General features: G+C 36.4%; 1 long non-coding RNA gene across 2 annotated transcripts in view; it reads left to right on the top strand.

The window, feature by feature from the left end:
• Window positions 1–697: 697 nt before the first annotated feature.
• Window positions 698–13,805, top strand: part of LOC135072395 (uncharacterized) — a 72,044-nt gene continuing 58,936 nt past the window's right edge. Inside the window, exon 1 of one of the 2 annotated variants that reach the window (XR_010257424.1) lies at window positions 698–821. This is a non-coding gene — a long non-coding RNA (uncharacterized LOC135072395). The remainder of the gene's footprint in view (window positions 822–13,805) is intronic. The other variant, XR_010257425.1, reaches the window with a different exon arrangement.

Consider the following 13,805-nt stretch of genomic DNA (forward strand, 5'->3'; position numbering starts at 1 on the left):
ACCTACTGAAATCTAAGAAAATTTAAAGGGGTTTTTATTTAAAAACCTCATTTATTTCAATTTGATTTTTTTGTTATTTTTCACTTTTGTGTGCCATTTAAGACTGCAACATACAACACTAGAGTAAATACTCATATTGATACGAATAAGCTCAACTTAATAAATGGTTGCTCAATACGCAACGGGAATGATAGCTTATTAAACAGTCAAACCACAATATGCCCAGCCGAATTATAAATAATTTTATTAGAATGATTTCGAATTTTTACTACGAAAATTAGCCACACATTGTAGCATACACCGAAACATTCTTCACAATCTCGTAGCACGCAACTAAGGGAGCACTACGGCAAAGGAATCAAAACTCAATAACTGTAGCGATTATCTAGTGCTCATTCTAAATATGACTGATTTTTGCAGTCAAAAGTGGTTTGACCGATTTTGAGTTTTGACTGTAACAGATATACGGTAGTATTTAGAATGAGCACTAGATAATCGCTACAGTTATTGAGTTTTGATTACTAGTGCTCCCGTAGTTGAGTGCTTCGAGATTGTGAAGATTTTTGCAGTCAAAAGTGGTGTTGGCCGTTTATGAGTTTTGACTGTAACATTATCTATGCCGCCCGCCTTCCGTAGCGGGCTTCCGTAGCGTTGCAATGAACCACGCTGCTCGCTGTAATTCAGTAGTGCGCCGGCAACGCTCGCGGTCGGTCGCGTTGCGTGACGTCACGTGCGGTGTTTTACGTGAATTTAACAAAACAGTTGATAGTTAGTGCGCCGGTGAGTTTGGGTTGAATTTTGTGTGGTGGAGGAATGGTTTGGTATATTTTTGGATTTATTTTAAAATCTTAAACTGATATTAGTTATGGAAACTTCTTTTTTAATAAGTATATTACTTACTAAATTTTATTGTAATTTAATATGCCAGGAGAAAATTTAAATAAAATAAATATGTGATTGATTAGATTATGTAAATTAACTTTTTTTTAATATATATATAACTTTAAATTTGATGTTATCATATAATCAACATTATAAACTGGTGGTAAACATTATAAACATTATAGACACGTGGAAATTAAAATAATTTGGCAAATTATTTTAAAATTGAACTCGTTAGCAAAATTAGGAATTTAAAAGAGAAAAACAATAGGTAGGTAGAGGTACGCTGCAGTGATTCTAAATGATATAGGGCGTTCAACAAAAAGCTAGATGATAATTTTTAAAACGTTTTCCTTATTGACTACGCATACTTTCAAACTAATATGGTTTCCCTTTTTACCAAATAAAGTATATCGTAAACACAAATGCATTACATTCAATAACATACATCACATTCGTTTAATCAAACTAAAACCGTCGGGCATCGAACCGAGATCAATCATCCCAAGAGCCGAGCTTAACACCTAACATTCCACTTCTTTTTACGAGCCAATCCCACCGTCTAAATGCGTTTCCTGTTCCTAGGGGAATACACAATATTTCGGTATTGTGATGGAAAATACTGGGTTTAGATAAATAGTGTTATTTTTAACGCTAAATTAGTTTACGGTTTGTTTGATTTTAGTCAATAAAGAAAAGCTAAGAAATGCTAGACTACATCTCACTTAACCCTTATCTTGGCATGACCAAAAATTCACTACGATTTTAATCTTTTTGATATTTATGAGTTAAGTATGATCCTAATAGGCTAGTATAGTTCAAGTCAAATCAAATCAAATAGTTTATTCAGTACATAAGCCTAAACAAGGAATTAACTAAATTTTATTTCGGTAAATCTAGTGGAGTCGAGTCAGCCACATCATGAACAGGTAATCTACGTTTATTACATCTAAAGAAACCAGAAACATGCATTAATTTCATGATAACAGTAGACACAGTGCTGTTTGATTGCCCTGAAAAACTAACTAACAGTTGCCCGTATTCACAAACTTTACTATGAGGTCTCACAGTGCCCGTGGACGCACAGGGTGACACACGAACCAATAACAGAGCTCTATTCAACGCTGTGCGTTCGATTTGCTGCTTCACCTACTCGTAAGCAAGCATCGTTTGTGAATATGGGCGAGTGACTCCAGTTTGATACTAGAACATTCTGTGCGTCAATAAACTTATTATTTTACATGATTTAATTTTGATTACTTATCACCACCATTTAAAATAATCATAGGTGAAACGAATTATGATTTATTATAATAATCAAATAATTTAATCCATAGTTTAAACAGAACTACGTAATTTGATCATTTAAACTATGAACTGCAGCTCGCATGATATGAAACACAAAAACTCTTTGCGGTTTGCGGTTCTGTGGTTCCGATCCGATACCTGATTCCAGTTGATTTATCGGTTTAAAATCACAATTCTGATTGCAATACTTACCTACTAAACGCCGTTATAAAACTGTTTTTGCAGCAATTTTTTAACATTAACCTGGAAAGCAGATGTGAAAAATGCGTACGAGTGTAAAAAGGATAGGATGGCTACTCTTAAAGTGTTTTAGATGTTAATAAACTTAAATGGTGATAATCGAAAACTCATTAAAAGATTACCCTAAGATAAACCATATTTTTTTTATTGTACCTAAGATCATCAAGTCGAAGTCTCATATACTCAGTAAATATCTATTCGCTCCCACTTTAATAGACAGACTAGGGAAAGACGTACACACGATTATATAGCATGCTTTATTATACTAAAATTGCAAGCAGGTTTATTCCAACTTGGAAAACTACTTTGCATTTCCAGCTCTTAAGAATGCATACCAACCTGCTAAGCAGCTTGAATTTATGAAAACTAAACGGCCGCACAACAGAACTACGGCGAAGCATAATTACAATAGGCAATTTGGCGAGAACGCTTACTCAATGAAAACTACTTGAAAGAAATAAAGAAAGGCATTAAACTAAATAAAAAACTTGCATTGATTGGGAAATAAGAACCAAATTGTGCGGTTAAAACACACTTGAACTTTCTTTTTTTATTTGACTACTTACGCCCGTATTCACAAACGATGCCTGCTTAAGTGAAGCATCAAATCGAACGCACGGCGTTGAATAGAGCTCTGTGATTGGTTCGTGTAGGTATCACCCTGTGCGTTCACGCGCACTGTGAGACCTCACAGTAATGTTTTTGAATACGGGCGTAAGAACCAAAATGTGCGGTTAAAACAAGCTTGAACTTTTTTTTGATTTGTCGACTTAGGTACTAAATCTTGGATATCACACAGTGCTAGTGAGTTTAACTGATCTTCGCCTCACTGTAATATAAATAAAGGGCCCCATACTCGTATGTATGCCCGTTACATTAGTGTTCTTACATTCTATGTAATTTTACGTCCTTATGAATTTCATATTGATGTAAAATTCCATAGAAAATACAAATCATCCAAGTATTCCTTTTGAAACATCATTAATAATCCACAAAAACCTAATAATAGTCCATAGCTAATTCAATCGATCAGATAACCGTATTTACAGTACAGTCCAACAAACCAAACCAAACCACCAAACGCATCGCCCTGGCTCCTTTGCATTCAGTGCGGCTTTTATCGCGTTCCCCAGAACTTGTGCACTCACTGTAATTGTGTTTCCTAGAGTGGCTATAAAAATATACCGTTTATAAATACGGGGCTCAGCTTTGTGTTTTTTAATTATTATAAATGAAATGCGACTTTTGTGTGGATATTTAATGATAATAAACGATTGAAAGATTTAAATTTTGATATTTATGAACATCTGTTTATTTGTATAGAGAACAATAGTGTCTAGACAAACCTCAAGAGGATTTAAGACACTATTTAAATCAAAGATGTAATGGCTAAATAATGTTATAATAAATAAATAAATAAATCTAAATTTTATTTGAAGTGAATACTGGTAAGGTATCATCAAGCTACTCTCAATGGAATGCTATAAGAACATAGGTAGAAATAAAATTGACAACGTTTAATGAAAGCGAAATAATTACAAACGACAACATTATATCGTACATTCCTAGTCTATATATTAAACTATAATAAAGAACTATAAAGGCAAATAATAAATTGCTGTTCTGTAACAGTAAATATCGTCTGTTGAAAGCTCAAATACATTTAATACCTCGAAATTAGTTACCAGAAGCAAAGAACAGTTTGCGAGTTGCATGACAATGTTACTCGCGTCAACTTTCACCATGATGTTGTTGTGAACAGTCCTCGTTGTTACTTATTATGTCATTTGTTCTAATACCTACAATGTTAAGTAATTTGTAATTTATTCATATCAATCGGCAGACAGTGGTGACTGAGTTTAAGGCGGCGCTTCTTCTCAGCACTAACCAAATGTTGGTCTCGAAGCGCTGGTAACCCTACCAAAAGATTATGAGACACTAGCGGCCGCCCGCGACTTCGTACGCGTGGAATGGATCCCGTTTTACCCCCTTCATCTATCTTACGCGGTTTAGATTTTTTCATACAAATGTTTTTTCCCACTAACTCCCGTTCCCGTGGGAATTTTGCAATGTCCTATTGTAACTAAGCTTTAAGTTTACTAAGGTACCTGCATGCCAAATTTCAAGCGTCTAACTTAAGCGGTTTAGATTCTTCATACAAAAGGATTTTCCCGTTAATTCCAGTTCCCGTGGGAATTTCGGGAATTACTTGTTGTAACTAAGCTTTAAGTTTACTAAGGTACCTACATGCCAAATTTCAAGCGTCTAACTTAAGCGGTTTAGATTTTTCATACAAAAGGATTTTCCCGCGAATTCCCTTTCCCGTGGGAATTTCGGGAATTCCTTGTTGTAACTAAGTGGGAATTCCTTGTTGTAACTTAGTTCGTTTACGGATCTCTTCATTTCTGATTCGATCTCAAAGTCAAAGTCAAAATTTCTTTATTTGTTTAGACTAATAATAGGCCAGTAGAATTAAACACAAAAATTGATTAAATCGGAAATAATTCCTACAAAAGATTTTTTTGCTTTAATGGCTTCATTGGTTGCCCATTAAGACTCTCCTAAGTTTTCGACTTCGACGGAGTTGTGCTTAAGTGGTGGGGGCCCCCGAAAGGGGCGTTTTTTTCGGTTTTCCGGTTATACCGCGTAAAGGACTTACCCTATCGAAAAGTAATCTTCATGACGGTTGAAGGGCACTTAATCCTGCATTGAATAAGACCAAATTCAAATGTTTTGGACAAACCGTTCCCGCGCTAAAGTTCGGAAAAGTAGAAAATATACGTATAATTAATGACCCTCTCCACGTCCAATGGCTTGTTACCCACAGGCTTCCAAGTCTTGAATAGGGCCACCTCAACCAGTGTAACCCTATCAAGGCTTACGAGCTTGATGCGCCTATCCTTGTGCGTCCCAGCCGTTCCTTAACTGCGGTTGGTGCACCTCTTTCTTGCACTCTCCTGAATGACCCTGTGTTACCTACTGTGGCAGTCCCTCTTCCTTGCAGCCTCCTTCACGACTACGTTGCCTAGCCGTATGCCTGGTCCAAGGTTCGACGCCACAAAATCAACTTCGCACGCGTGAAAATAGTTAAAATACTATTTTCCGTGCTTGAAACATTTTTCTTTACTGCTTCGGCTCTATTAGTCGTAGAGTGATTGTATATATCCTCTAGCCTTCCTTAATTTATGAGCTATTCAACACAAAAAATATTATTTCAATCAAACTAGTAATTCTTGAGATTAGCGCGTTCAAACAAACAATCAAAAAACTCTTCAGCGTTTTAATATGAACTTGTTGTTGTTGATTTTTGGCGTCAAACCTTAGACCAGGCATACGGCTAGGCAACGTAGTCGTGCAGGAGGATACAAGGAAGAGGGGCAGCCACAGTAGGTAACACAGAGTCGTTCAAGTGAGTGCCAGGAAGAGGTGCAGCAACCGCAGTTAAGGAACGGCTGGGACGAACAAGGATCGGCGAATCCAGCTCGTATGCCTTGATAGGGTTACACTGGTTGAAGCGCTCCTTTTCAAGACTTGGAAGCCTACGGGTAACGAGCCATTGGACGTGGAGAGGGTCATTAATTATACACATATTTTCTACTTTGCCGAACATTTGCACGAGAACGGTTTGTTCAAAACATATGAATTTGGTCTTATTTAATGCAGAATTAAATGCCCTTCAACCATCAGGAAGACCACTTTTCGATAGGGTAAGTCCTTTACGCTGTATAACTGGAAAACCGAAAAAGCGCCCCTTTCGGGGGCCCCCACCACTTAAGCACAACTCCGTCGAAGTCGAAAACTTAGGAGAGTCTTAATGGGCAACCAATGAAGCCATTAAAGTAATAAAATCTTTTGTAGGAATTATTTCCGATTTAAAAGCTAATTCTACTGGACTATAAATAGTTCTTAGAAATCGTCATTTTGCTCTTAAGGAGCCTCTACATGTCTCATAATCTTTTTACCCTACCAGCGCTTCGAGACCAACATTTGGCAAGTGCTGAGAAGAAGCGCCGCAACAAACTCAGTCACCACTGTCTGCCGGTTAATATAAATAAATAGAAATAGTAGTAGTAGGTACATTCGATTCAGGAGCAGTTCACTGAATTTACCATGCATTCTTGTATGGTGTATCATAAGAATGGGTATACAAGATTGCGTGGTATATTAAACAAGGTAGTGACGTGCTAATATCTAGACTTACACATCACATTTATATAGAACACGTGTAAAGCTACAAGCAAAGCTACACCTATAACAAAGCTGTCGGTACTCAGTGTATACTGTCACCGGTCACAGTGGTTTTACGATTATTGCACTTTACAGAACAACGCCCCGCAACGCCCCGCGACGCCCCGCTACGGCCCGCAACGGCCCGCTTTATGGATTATAAATTTCATTAGCGTATGTTGTCGGACGATCCTGTTTATTGCCGGACACGTTGTTTGTGAACGAAAAATGTTTGAATGTTATTTATTTGTTAGTCCATGAGTAGGTACAGTCGCGGAATGAAAAGGTTCGTCACCTATTTTTGATTTTGATTTTTTTTTTTGGTTTTGCTTGTTTATTTTTCTATCCCATCAGTGCAATGCAATGATGACATTGACCAATTGACAATAGTTTTTTTTAATTAATGGAAATAATAATGGCAGATTGAACCAACAAGAAGGTTTTAGTTTATCAATCATAATAATCTTCTTGACAAGATAAATCGTCAAACAATTTTGATCTGAATAATTTTGAACTTTACTGACGAACAGTTTAAGATTATTTTCTCTAACTCGAGATTATTCTGTAACATAGTTTCAAATGGTAATATGTACTCGCGATTCGTTGAAGGAATCAATTTGAAAACTGACGAACCTTTTCATTCCGTGACTGTACATTAATTAATTTTGGGTGACACTATTATTGTAAATCCACAACTTCGTCCCCTTAGAAGTCGATTTATAAAGTTACTCATTTACAAAACAGAATAATTTTGTAATTTTAAGTAATAATATAATATAATAATTATATTATTACATAAAATTACAAAAAAATTCTGATACATAAAAGTTATGACAATTGGAGGTCTGGAGGTCTATCAAAATCCGTTCAGTAGTTTTTTGCTTGTAAGAGTAACAAACTTTTAAGTTTAAAATATTAGAGATAACAATCGATATCGGTCGATTAATAATTAACTTTTTAAAAAATATATAACCGACTTCAAATGCGTGAACACAAAAAAAAAACTAAAAATTAAAATATTTTGATAATACCTATTCAACAAAAAATTAATCGTTCTAATTAGTTCATAATCGGCGGAGATATTGCGTATAAAAAAGTTCATCCCCAATTTTCCACCCTTGGGGGTGAACTATTTTCTTCAAATTCGCATGAAACCACCCTTTTGATAATACCTATTCAACAAAAAAATTATCGTTCAAATTGGTTTATAATCGGCGGAGATATTGCGTATAAAAAAGTTCATCCCCAATTTTCCACCCTTGGGGGTTGTTTTTTTTATTATTAAATTTAAATGGGACCACCCTTGAGGTATTACCTATACGCCGAAAAAAGATTTGTTCAAATCGGTTCATAATTGACGGAGTTATCGCGTAACAAACATAGAAAAAAAAAAACATACGGGTCGAATTGAGAACCTCCTCCTTTTTTTGAAGTCGGTTGAAAAAGGTCTGTTTATTTCACAAAACTGAAAGTACCTAAAGAAAGTATTGTCTCTATCGTACTAGTATCTATATTTTTTAAATAAAATAAAAACAGAGACAATTAATTTCAGTGAGATTTTACCAACTCGTATTTCATTTGACAACAATAGTAAGGATTTTTTTTTAAAACTTATATGCACATAGAACGGTGTAGGTACATAAGGCGGACATAATGCCTTTCGGCATTTTCTGCCAGTCAACCTTAGGGCCAAACTGAGAATAAAGTAGGTGGTATAGAATTATTACGAATTCTCGTGTACGAAGCTAAATATCTCTACCGGGCCTCACTACCCTGCCTATACAAATATTAGAGCCGAGTGCCTTTCGTAGCCGAAACTAACAATCAAATTAGCCTGAAGCTAACCCTTGAACTTCCTTAACTGTTTGTTCAGTGAGAAGGAAACGTTTTGAACAAATGGAACTCATAATAATATCAATTATACAACAATGGTTGAATAAATAGAAACTTTAATGAGAAAAAATTTAGTTTCTTGCGAGTGGTTGTCTAAAAAAATATTGTGACTCTTCTGTCTTCCAAGATAGCCTGTAGTATAGACAACAGTGTAGTTTCCCTTCTGGTACCAACATTTTTTTAACTTAATTATTATAATGATACAAGTGAAGATATCGCATGAGTATTTATTACTTATAAATTACCTTGTCATTAACAATTTTGTACCAATTTGAATAATTTGAACCATGGAATTAAAGGCGCCTTAGGTATTAGAAATCAATTGTATTAGTGCAATCTCAAACAACTACTAGGTAGATGTATAGGTATCTAATTTATTACAGGATATGCTTGACCATAATGTAACCAGAGACAATGGCTTCAAGGCATTGCATTGTATTGGATTGTCTCTATTTACAATGTACTTGTATTAATATCAGATGGGCTTATTGCTATGTTTTGTAAATGAAAAACATTTTGATTGTTTATTGACATCAGACACAAATGCTCTAAAAGAACGCGTCATCTTTTTATCACTGAAAAAATAGTTAATCTTGAACACTTAAATCACTGATCAGATTTAATTGAAATTTATTAAAGAGAAACATAGCAGATAATATTTTTATTCCGGTTCTTGGAAGATACGGAAACACACATGATATTATGACTTGCTATGACGTGACAGTCCGAATCTCACTGGGGTGAAGCAACGGGTAGTAAATGATAAAGGTTTTTACTGCCAGAAGAATGATACAACCTGGTTTTGACAGCTCTCACAAAAACCACTATAAATCAAACAATACCAGCAACCCACATACATTTTACCCTAGAATACTTGCCACTTTAGTACACAGATCTGCAAACCAACCCGGTCTCGAATCCCGGACCAAAGTGGCTTATTTGCGTAGGCAAGCGACGGCGACCGCAGCGCCCCCTATTTGCCCGTCTGAGTGAAATTGGAACACGACCGACGCGATACGAAGTTTTGGCACTAGTGAGCTTACATTGTGTTTGCTTGGTTTTGGACCTTTTTAACTACGACTCAAATAGATAATTTTATATCTTTTGTTATCAACTAGGGGTTCATGAGTTTGAGTTTATTCTCAAATGGGTTAACAGTGTATCGAACATTAATTTTCTGTTAAAGAAACAAAGAAAGGTCTGTAACACACTGTTACAATAATAATATTGGTTTTAGGACAAATCTGGGTCATTTCTCCTCTATTAACAGGATTCAGTCACAATTTAGCAACCTGTCACGTTCATCCGGGGCCAGCGTTGATATGTCATCTTCGCTACGTAAATTCAAAAAACAAATTTCTGAATTGTATACTCCGACGGTTAGTTAATAATTTATTGTTTTGCATTCTGTCACTTTGGCAACGTTATTGTTATCCAACATTCGGTGCATGTCGTGGCAACCTTTAATTAAGGCAACACCTTAGCTTAATTTATTTATAAGGAAACTGTGAATGTATGGTGTATGTTTTGTTGGTTGTCCTTAAATACATAAATAAATAAATAAATAAATAAATAAATAAATAAATAAATAAATAAATAAATAAATAAATAAATAAATAAATAAATAAATAAATAAATAAATAAACAAACAAATAAATAAATAAGAAATAAATAAATAATAAATAAATATGTTGATGAGACAGAAAACACAAAAAAATTATCTGCTGAAATTAAATACCTAATTAGAGCACGATAAAATTACATTTTTTGACTTGACATTAATCTTAGTTAGTTTCTGCTACTTATATCAATAACAACCAAGCAACTTCCCCAAGACCCACTGTCTTAGGGTTGCCATCTGTCCGGATTTCCCCGAATTTGTCCTAATTTAGATTAGTCCGGGGTGCGTCCGGGCGGGGTTTCATTTATAGTCCGGGTTTAAAATTTTCAGTTTTGGGCCGATGCCGGGCGACGCTACTAAGTTTAAAAAAATACATTTTGACATGTCCGGGTTTTGGGCTAATCCGGGATTTTCACCTAGTTGCCAACTCGGCTGCTGCTGTCTTTCCTGAACACTATAATCCATGCCTTTTCAAGACGAGAGTGAATAGGCACTTACAGGGAAATATGTACCATCCTAGACTGCATCTCACTTAACACCAGGTGTGATTGCGGTCAAATACCTGCCTTGACATGCATAAAAATAAAGGATGATGGGCACAAATGTATGGAAAGTGGTACCCGTTCCAATAGCCATAACCAATATATATTTTAAAAGGCCTTTAGATGTAGGAAAATGTCTGCTATGGGGCCAGTTCTAATTCACGTTTTGAAAGCAGTAATTCCACTAAGTATTATAATGAAAGTATAACACAATCATCCATGTATACGAGTATGTATTATGACTACAATCTATTAATATACGAGGGTGGTCTGAAAAGTTTCCGACCTAACATAGATACAAGTTTTTTTTTCTTAAAATTTATTTTTATTTTTCTACATAGTCTCATCTACAGTAATTAGTCGGCGCCAAAACTCGGATTTATTGCGCCTAAACTGCGCCAACAGAGCATTGGAAATGTTCATTCGAACACGTCGTTGGTCTGACGTTAGCAAACGCGGCACCCAACGCGCGGACAGCTTTCTCATGCCTAAATCTTGATTTAATATGTGACAAACACGTTCTTTGGACATTTTCATTGCCTCTGCTATCTCTCTCACTTTAATTCGGCGGTCGTCTAACACCATTTATTGAACTTTAGCGATGTTATCGTCAGTAGTTACAGTTTTTGGACGTCCCGAACGTTCATCATCTCCCAAGCTCTTACGGCCACGTTTAAATTCGGCTGCCCAAAATTTTACTGTGGTAAATGACGGTGAAGAGTCCCCGTACACAGAATCTAACTCATCTTTGATTTGCGTAGGGGTATTCCCTTTCAAAAACAAATATTTTATGACAGCTCGATACTCGATTTTTTCCATTTTCACAAAAATACTCACATCGACTCACTCAAACGACTTTCAAATAAAAACCGCGCGTCAAAAATGGCTGAAACTTCGAAGTGTTGCTGTCAAAAGATGCACAATTACATTCCCTGACTTTAATTGATGTGTGCTGCCATCTTCACGTTGAGGTCGGAAACTTTTCAGACCACCCTCGTAACTAAAAGAAGCATTGAAAAGGAAAGGATTATACCTACGATGAACTACCCAAGCTATTAGCCCTTTATTCGCTTTCATCATCATCATCATGATCATTATAGCCATAGGACGTCCAGTTGAACATAGGCCTCCCCCAATGATTTCCACAATGGCCGGTTGATGGCGGCCTGCATCCAGCTCCTTCCCGCTACCTTTATGAGGTCGTCGGTCCATCTTGTGGGTGGACTTATTGGGTCTTGTGGGTTTATTCGCTTTAGCAACCCATAATAAAACCCTTAAGAAGGAATAAAACTTTAACCCCTTTATTAATAAAAGTTACACCCTAGTTGAACTCTGGCTTAAATTGTCATTTGGTATGGAAATGTCATTTTAATCCAAGGTTCTTCCTAGGTGTAACTTTTTATTAATAAGGGGGTTGTACTTCTTTAAATAAAAATATTTATTTCACAATTATCCCCATCAATAATTATAGAGTTAAGGAAGGATGCTGGAGCAGTAAACCCTTCCTGCCTCGCATAACCTAAGTACCATACGATGGACACGTATGATACTTCTTCTTCTTCTTCCTCGGTCCCTCACTGATGAGGATCGCGACCACAGATAGTGTTCCTCCACAGACTGCGGTCATAAGCTGTGTGGACCGCACGATGCAAACTCCCGCCCACCGTCTTCCTCACCGCGTCCGACCATCTCGTCGGTGCCCTGCCCCGAGCGCGTCCCCCTTCATACTGTATGATACTTAGGTTACACAAAAAGTATCTTTATCTTCGAACGCAACCAGATCTGAGGCTGGTGGCCATAGTAAATGTTGTTCGTCTTGGTAAGACCTTTCAAATGACACTACAAACATAACTATTGGAGCCGGGTACCATTCTGCAAAAAAGTATGTATATCTTCGTACACAACCAGATCTGAGGCTGGTGGTCATAGTAAAAGTTGTTCATCTTGGTAAGACCTTTCAAACGATACTAGACACATATCTATTGGAGCCGGGTACCATTTTGCCCATTGTCCTTTAAAGATGGCAACCCTACACTGTCTGTCACGTCCAAAATATGAGGCGGAAGTGATCCAAACATTAAGGAGACAAATCCACTGACCCCCAAATCTCGGCTACTTATCATTCCACCGGCCAGCGGCAAGTTTAATTATTTTAATTAATTTGCGTTAAGGAACGGGGCGGGCACACGCCCATCAAAATTTCCAAGTTGCCAAAACTTGGGCGGAATTGGCTTGAATTAGTTCGTGGGCGCGGGGGCGTTATGATATTTGCATCTGATCAATTTGGAAGAATTTCGAATTGAGGTGGATAGATACTTATTTATTATTATACTTTAGCGTTTCGATTATTTGTGAATTCCATACAGAGGGAAGGAAATTGTTAAGTATCGCGGGAGTTGGAGTTTAGTGCTTGGGAAATTGAACTCTGGATTGTCTTGAGTTTGGTTCTCAGTTAGGACAAAATAGAACAGGCTGATTTTTTTTATTATAAAAAATCAGCCTGTTCTATTAGTTCCTTAATGTTGCTTATAACTAAGCACTGTAAAATATATAAGCATACAGAATCATTGTGTTGCACAATAGCTTGCATTTTACACTATTCATTTTAGAAACAAAAAAGATGATCTAGTTACTTGACATCTAAATGTTTTTTGAGCAGAAAAAAAGAAGGTAGGATAATAGTTTGCGCTTCAAACCGGAAAAAATAAGACCTAAATTATCTTTTAATTTATTGCCTAACCTTGCAATTCTTTATTTAACTTCCAAAGCCCGATCATACAGCAAACTGAAGTGAACTGTTCCCGAGAACTCTTTCCGCCGAGTTTTAATTTATTCAGCACTTAGCGAACACGCAGGTCTACTTTAATTACCGTAGCAATAAGAACACAAAGCGGGCCGAGGTAATAAATTTTTAACGTCTTCATAAACAGAATTCATTTAGTCCTTTGAGCGGACCGGCCAGTGTCCGAGGAACGGAAACGCATAGAAGCTTAAACATCAAAATGTACAACAAAATTATGTTAAAAAATAGCACTTATTTGGTAATAAATGTGTGGTGGTCCACATAAGTTGGTGTAGCTTGATGAACTGTC

This window comes from Ostrinia nubilalis, chromosome 6, assembly GCF_963855985.1.
Source record: "Ostrinia nubilalis chromosome 6, ilOstNubi1.1, whole genome shotgun sequence".
NCBI lineage: Eukaryota > Metazoa > Arthropoda > Insecta > Lepidoptera > Crambidae > Ostrinia > Ostrinia nubilalis.